The sequence below is a fragment of the Periplaneta americana genome, chromosome 5, assembly GCF_040183065.1.
Source record: "Periplaneta americana isolate PAMFEO1 chromosome 5, P.americana_PAMFEO1_priV1, whole genome shotgun sequence".
Classification (NCBI taxonomy): domain Eukaryota; kingdom Metazoa; phylum Arthropoda; class Insecta; order Blattodea; family Blattidae; genus Periplaneta; species Periplaneta americana.
Window position 1 is genome coordinate 13,847,854 of NC_091121.1, and position 7,978 is coordinate 13,855,831.

Genomic DNA, 7,978 nt, shown 5'->3' on the forward strand with positions numbered 1-7,978 from the left:
AGATAAGACATGGATTGTTTAAATTCTTATGCTTTCTTGTTTTATGTCTACTTTAATAGCAGAATAGAGAAGATTCGAACCAGCGACGGAGCAATAAAGCGCGTCTTAAGATTTTCGTCTGTTGATTCTTAGCGGGTGTGTATGGCCTCTCTCTAAATATAGCAGCGCCACCACGCACTCCAATCAGCTGGCAGCTGCTTCGACACTTGTTTGCCTGACCCCCGCTACAGCCTCATCTCAGCTGATTGCGATATCTCGACTGTCTGTTTCCCACGCAGCCATACACAGCCAGGAATTCTGCAGATTCTGACATCCAGCCAACGACCTTGAGATTGTTTAGAAAACATCAGCTGCGTCATTCCAACTGCCGAGGTTACTCCGTGTCGGTGAGATAAAAGGGGGCTGTAAGAAGAAGAGATCGTGGCTTGTTGAAAGACAGAATTTACCAGGAAGATATGCAGTGTTATTCCGAATAGATAATTTGGGGGGGGGGGGGGAAAGACTTTGTATGCATCTCAAATACTTTATGTGTGTATATGCAGTAGAACTTGGTTATAACGACATCCAAGGGACCTTAAAAATTATGTTGTTATAAACGAGTGTCGTAGTAACCGAGATTCACATTATCAATCTAGTGAGGTGGAAAATGAAAAATAACAAATTTAATTAGACTTATTTCAGATTTATATATTGACTTTTAAGCCTACCACGAACATAATAAAATACACGTAGGCCTACAATTATAAATACAGTATTCTGTATTAAAACAGTTTGTTCAGTACTCACCAAACTACTTTACTTAGAAGTGAAGTAATCAGTCATTTTACTCCGTTGTCTTCTACTTGCCCAATACACACTTTCTAGGGCTAAATTACGTTCTATGTTCATAATTTCAGTTGCAATTTCACTGCTCCCTTCCCTAGCTTCATAGAACATGTTCATAATTCTAATGACTTCTAAAGCGTCACTCACTTCTTTTAGTGGCCATACTGCGTTAAAATGCGTGCACTTAGTGAAAACTTCCTGTCGAAACTGATCTAATACCGCATGAATTCGGGCAGGTTACAGTGGGGTGGGGAATCCGCCTGCATTCCAGAGGTCTATGACAGAAGGGGACAGTAAAGAATTTGTCAGGGCCAGATTTCAACAAAATATTTCTTAAAATACTTTGGTTCTTAGAAAATCTTATTCCAAACTGAGGTTTAAAATGACGTTATATGCGAGGTAGACGCATATACGTTTGTCGTATTAAGTAAGATAGGAAAGCATATGTCTTATGGGGAATTAGTTTGGACCACAGAATATTTGACGTTATAGGCGAGGTGTCGCACAAAACGAGGTCGCTATAACCAAGTTCTACTCTATTTATTCACACTGCAATGGGTATATACCTGGTGGCAGTGGTAACTAATTACACTCAATAATGACAATAATAAACTTATTAATTAAAATACAATTAATAATAATACTAATAATTAATACTAATAATAAAGTATAATAATAATAATAATAATAATAATAATAATAATAATAATAATAATAATAATAATAACAGGGAATATCCTAAATTAAATGAAACACGATCACTTAGAATAACATTTAAAAATAAATCTAATTTGTATCTTAAACCTAAGTTCGAACTAAAACCCACGAGTATGATATGTTCATATCTGCACAAGTACCTTTCAACATTACATTCATTTTTTTAGACCGTCCGGAGGCCGTTTACCAAAGTTATCTATTTTGTTTTCTGTTTTACTTTGTTTCCTTTGTTTTACTTACACTCATACAACACAACACCCATGCCCGAGGCGGGACTCGAACCCACAACCTTTCGGACCAAGCGATAGGGACATGCCGTGCCCGTACCGCTTGAGCCATCCAGGCCATATGCTCATACCTGCACAAGTACCTTTCAGCACTGCACTCATTTCGCTGTCAACTCACTCACTGCACTGGAACTACGACACATTTCACTGAGTCTATCCTGATTTCACTAACACTTCAAAAACATTTCACTGTTCAAATATTTTGCACTGCCACTATAAACTATAAAGCTTCACTGACAGGAACACGTTTCACTTACACAACACACTTCACTGACACAACACACTTCATTGACACAACATAATTCTTCACAGATACAACACTTCAATAAAAAATATCATTTACACCCTTTAATTACTGTGTATAATTACCGTCTATTAGTAAAGTCCTTAAGCCTATTTTTAAATACATTTTTGGTTGTTGGTAAAGCCTTTAGTAAGTCTGCAGGTAAAGCATTCCAATCCCTGATAGTACGATTGAGAAAAGAAAACTTTCCAGTGTCCGTCCTCTGTCTTCTTTCCCTCAATTTATATGAGTGGTTGTTCCTTGAAAAGTAATTTGGCGGCTGCAACCTATTTTTTATTTCTCTCCAGGCAGGCTCACCTCTGTATGTTTTGAACATTGCGCATAATCGAATTCGCGTTCTCCTGTCCGTGAGTGTGTCCCATGGTAGTATTACCGGGTTTTAAAACTGAAAATAAGACAGATTTTGGAAATGATTGCCAAAATCGACCCATCACAGCATTATCGATATGTTTTACCTTTAGTTTAATCGTGAGGATCACATAAGAACAGTTCCTAAACAGCAAATATTGCCGTCTTGTCAGTGTTGCCAACTGTTACCAGATATCACACGATCCTACGTACTAAATGAGTTATTTACTTACCGTAGTTTATGTTGGAAGGTTATTCTAAATAATTCAATAATTTGTAACATATTTTCGTACGCAAACTATACGGAAAAGGGATCAATTTGTCAAGTATTTTGTCTGGCAACACGAAATTCATTGGTTTGGCTAAACAATTGAATCACGAGACCTAACCTAAAAATGTATTTTGTTTGACCACATGAAATTATCAGTACTAACTCCGAAAACTTACCTGACTATGGTGTTGAATTATAACCACAATGCAACACATAAAATGACTATTATGTATTAATATTAATACTGATATTACTTAACTATTAGAAGATTCGTTAGGGAAGCTTCAAGTTTACCAACATAAAAAAGATAGAATAAATTCAAAGAAAATGAACGGGAAATATCGACTGTGATTCGGGAAAGATAGGCTTTGAGTGATGCAGACTTTTTAGGGATGAAATGTAAATAAATAAAACAATAAACGCGCAAGTAAGTAACTAAATAAATAAATGAATACGTAAATAAACAAATAAGCAAATAAACAAATAACTAAATAAATATATAAGTTAATAAACAAATAAACAAACGATAATATAAGTTTTATAAATTATAACTTTCAGCTTTTTCGAAAGCACACTGGATGACAAAAACTTCTCAACCGAAAAATAAGGCATTTCCCATATTTATATATATTATTATTTTTTTTGTTGCTTATTTAACGACGCTGTAGGTATCAACTACTAGGTTATTTAGCGTCGATGAGATTGGCGATAGCGAGATGGTATTTGGCGAGATGACGCCGAGAATTCGTCATAGATTACCTGACATTCACCTTACCGTTGGGAAAAATCTCGGAAAAAACCAAACCAGGTAATCAACCCAAGCGGGGATCGAACCCGCGCCCGATCGCAACTTCAGACCGGCAGGCAAGCGCCTTAAACGACTGAGCCACGCCGGTGGCTTATTATTATTATTATTATTATTATTATTATTATTATTATTATTATTATTATTACCGATAAAGGATATTCCCTGCTAAATTCCCATCTCCCGCATTTCATCTCTCATAGGCTGGGAGTTCTGATGTTTCACGTACTCTGCGATTGTCAAGTATGACGTAAGAGGTTTAGTTCAGCATTTCGCCGATACCTGCTGTCTTCAAAATTAAATTGTGGTATCCTTTATTAGCTTTATTTTAATTGTTCATTTATGTTACTAAGACTATGTTAGTTTGGTGGTTGTGCGTATATTCTACTACATTTTGCGGTAGTAATACAAAATAGTCCCGCGCCGTGGCGTCGTGGTCTAAGGCATCCTGCCTAGGGCTCGCGTTACGGAATGCGCGCTGGTTCGAGTCTTCACGAGGGAAGAAATTTTCTCATGAAATTTCGGCCAGTGTATGGGACTGGTGCCCACCCAGCATCGTGATGCACTTGGGGAGCTACGATATGTAGCGAAATCCGGTTGCGAATGCCAGCTATAACGGCTGGGGGAATCATCATGCTAACCACACGATACCTCCATTCTGGTTGGATGATCGTCCACCTCTGCTTCGACATGTGGGCGTGAGGCCAGCAGCCGGCTGGTCGGGCTTCACGGACTGTAGCGCCACGAATTATTATTATTATTATTATTATTATTATTATTATTATTATTATTATTATTATTATTATTATTAAAACAAAATTAGTAATACTGTAGTATGTTTTGTGTCAATCAGTAGGTAACTATTAAAGGTTCAAAAGCCTTGGAACTTCTAGGTAAAGAATCTCCAATTTTTTTCCCCTACATCTGGAAAGTGGAAGTTGGCAGCCCTGATTACTGATCGTTAAATTATGTCAAAATCTTCGGCATACGTTAACATTTGATTCGACTTTCAAAGGTATTGCAATCTTTGTTTAAATACCCGGGTTTCTTATAATCTTCTAATGGTGGATGAGAACTACAATAGTTACGATTTACATTCTTACTCAATCCCTAATCAGTACGATTATTTCTTGGCTTTCTTACAAAATCCTTGAACAGAGGCAGCCATGCATCGCGAGGGTCTGAAAAAATGGTTTCAGTGAATATAAAAGTATTGGGACTTCGAAAAAATGGAAGTGAACTTTGTTCATTAAAGCAAGCTGTGGTAATTTATCGGTCTGAAAACAGATGCATTTGTAACAGACGGGCGAGTGTGCGTGGCTTCCTAGAAGAGGACTTATCTGACGACCCCTGAACTGCATCTGCTACTCTGTGATACATGACGTCGCAGTCTTGACCTGTCCCATGTCAGACTTCAATATGTGTGGCACTTTGCAGTGTTGAAACTACAGTACAACCGGGTTATACAGTATGTAACTCAGTAGTCCCGACCAGCATACTTAATACCCCAAGGGTGAAACCTAACCATTTCCCCCCTTATTACTACATATCCTAGTGCAGCGTTTCTCAAACTATGGTCCGCGAGGTCTGCCCTTGTGGTCCTTAAAAAAAGACAGAAGAAAAAATAAAATTCAAACGAATTGCGTATCTCACTATAGCTGAAAATCTCAGTTTGGAAATGACACATGGCAATCGCCTTTCACTTTTTCTCCCAGTATTGACATTTTTTAATGAATTTATTACCCTACCTGTCTACAGACTTCGCACTCTACTCTCAGCAACAAAAGAGGAATTTGAAGCACTATGAACGTGATGTTTCTCGCCATCTTTTCCCTGCACATCTGGCGCCTGTAACCCAGCCAGGGACCACCCCGAATTCATAACAGAGGACCAAAGTACCGAACCTTTTCATGTATTTATGACTTTTTTAATAGTTCTGCCGACACCCAGTCTGCACATTGAAATGGTCACGTACTGTACGTCGTACACCAATAATACAACTCTGAGGTCACAATTTGAAACTTATTTTCCAAGTAAATATGACGAATTTCCATGGGTTCGTGATCCCTTTCATTGCGATATTGAAAATAATAAACTTTCATAGAGTGAAAGAGAACAGTTAATTGAAGTCTCGAATGACACCGGACTTAAAATAAAATTCGAAGCGGAAGGTATGGTTAATTTCTGGACCTCATCACAAGTGAAAAGAGAATATAGGGAACTGTACAATGGTGCTTTAGAGATTATAATTCAGTTTGCTTCTACGTATCTGTGTGAAAGAGGGTTTTCATCAGTAACTCTAATAAAAACAAAATACCGAAATCGACTTGATGTATGTGACTATCCCCGACTTAAGCTTGCCAGCATAGTCCAAGTATAGAACAACTGTGCAAGAATCTCATTAATGTGAATACCAACATTTATTTTTTTTAATTAATTAAAAATTATCTAAACTCTAATACTTTGGATTATTAAAAAAAACGAAAATGAATTTTCTTCTATTAACATTAACTTAATTAGTTAATAATAATAATAATAATAATAATAATAATAATAATAATAATAATAATAATAATAATCTTCTTATTCTTTCTTTCCCTTAGTTTAACCTCTCCCTTTTAGGTTCATTTACACGACCCACGCCACCCGGGCCTTACAGGGCCGCGACCTGTCGGGAGAGGAATTAAACTGTGGATCACATACATACTTTTTTGACCACACAAGGACATGGAGGGCCTCCCCGGACGAGGGATCAGCTCTATGCCAGGGCCACCTCCGATACAACACAAACATTTAAGACATTACACAGCATTCACTCACACATATGAAAGGATTAAGGGAAGGATCGCCGTCCATGGCCGGACTTTCAAGAGGTATAATCCCGGCATTTGCCTGGAAATAACTGAGGAAACCATGAAAACCTTAGTTAGGATTGCCGGCCCCTGGGATCGAACCCCGGACCTCCCGAATGCAAGGCCAGCCCTCTACCACTCCGCTAGCCCGCTCGGTTAATAATAATAATAATAATAATAATAATAATAATAATAATAATAATAATAATAATAATATAAAATTAATTCAATTAAATTAATTTTAATTAATTGGTTCTATTTTAAAATATAAGTATACTGGTATTAAAATATGCTAAAAAAATGATAAATTTGCTTTCGAAGGGAACAACAGTAAGGTTGTCCGTGAAACTGCTCTGACTTAAAAAAGTGGTCCCCACTTCAGAAAAGTTTGAGAAACGCTGTCCTAGTGGATTATAGTGATTTCTAGATGTTAGGTTGAATATTCTTTTACCAACTTCGTTTTGAATTTCGAGTACTGACGAATGCTACAATTGACAGTTATTTTCTGTTATTTTTGCAGCAATAATTTTGGTTTGGAGTAGAAAGAATTTGTTGAAATGGAAATACCTAATTAAGCTTGTGAAATTTGAACGTAATTAATAATTAATTAGTAATACCGGTATTTATATCAATACTTAATGGACAGTATTGGGAATTAAATCAATGGCTTTCCCAAAGCACGCTATGAAATGTTTCATATAAAACAATTTTTATCTCAAAAAGGAAGCAAAATTGTATTAAACTTTTTTTGTTTGAAATATCTCAAAGAATAACCCTCTGAAATTAGTGATATTACTTACGGTTCACTCTGTATAAGGTTTTAGACTCTTTTAAGTGATTCCTTCCGTTGGTTCTCAAGCAGAATTTAGTGCAGTCGCCTTGATGCCTCATTTTGATTACTGTGACACTCTCTACACTGACCTTAACATGAGACTGACAGACAGACTACAGCGTGTTCATAATGCATGTGTTCGATTTATTTGCAACGTCCGTAGATCTGACCGTATCACACCTTCACTAAATATGCTGTCCGTCTCAAAGAGCGAAGAACTATTCAATCTCTCACGTTACTCTTCAGTATTCTTCAGAACTCTAACCCTAGCTACTTAGCTTCTCGTTTCCAACATTTGTCCTCATATCACGAAATAGATACTCGCTCACAACACCATATCACACTCTCCATTCCTAAACACAGAACATCCTCCCACTCTTCGTCTTTCATTGTGTCTGCAGCTCATCTCTGGAATTCTCTACCACATGTCAAAGACTGTCGGACATTATCTAGTTTCAAAAATAAACTAAAATTCCACTTTTCCAATTCAGATTCCTTTCAATTATAAGCCTTATAGCCTATATCTGTTTCTTCCTTTTCCTTTTTTTTTTCCTTCACTTGATCACCAGATGAATTTATTATCATACCCTTTTTATTGTGGATTTTATTTAAATTTCGTATTTTTTTTTATAATTTTATTACATTCCATTTGTTGTAGTCTTCCTTACGTTTTCCCTGTTAAGTATTTGTACCAACTGAGTTGCTTTTATTGTATTCCTGTCTTTGGATCTGTATTC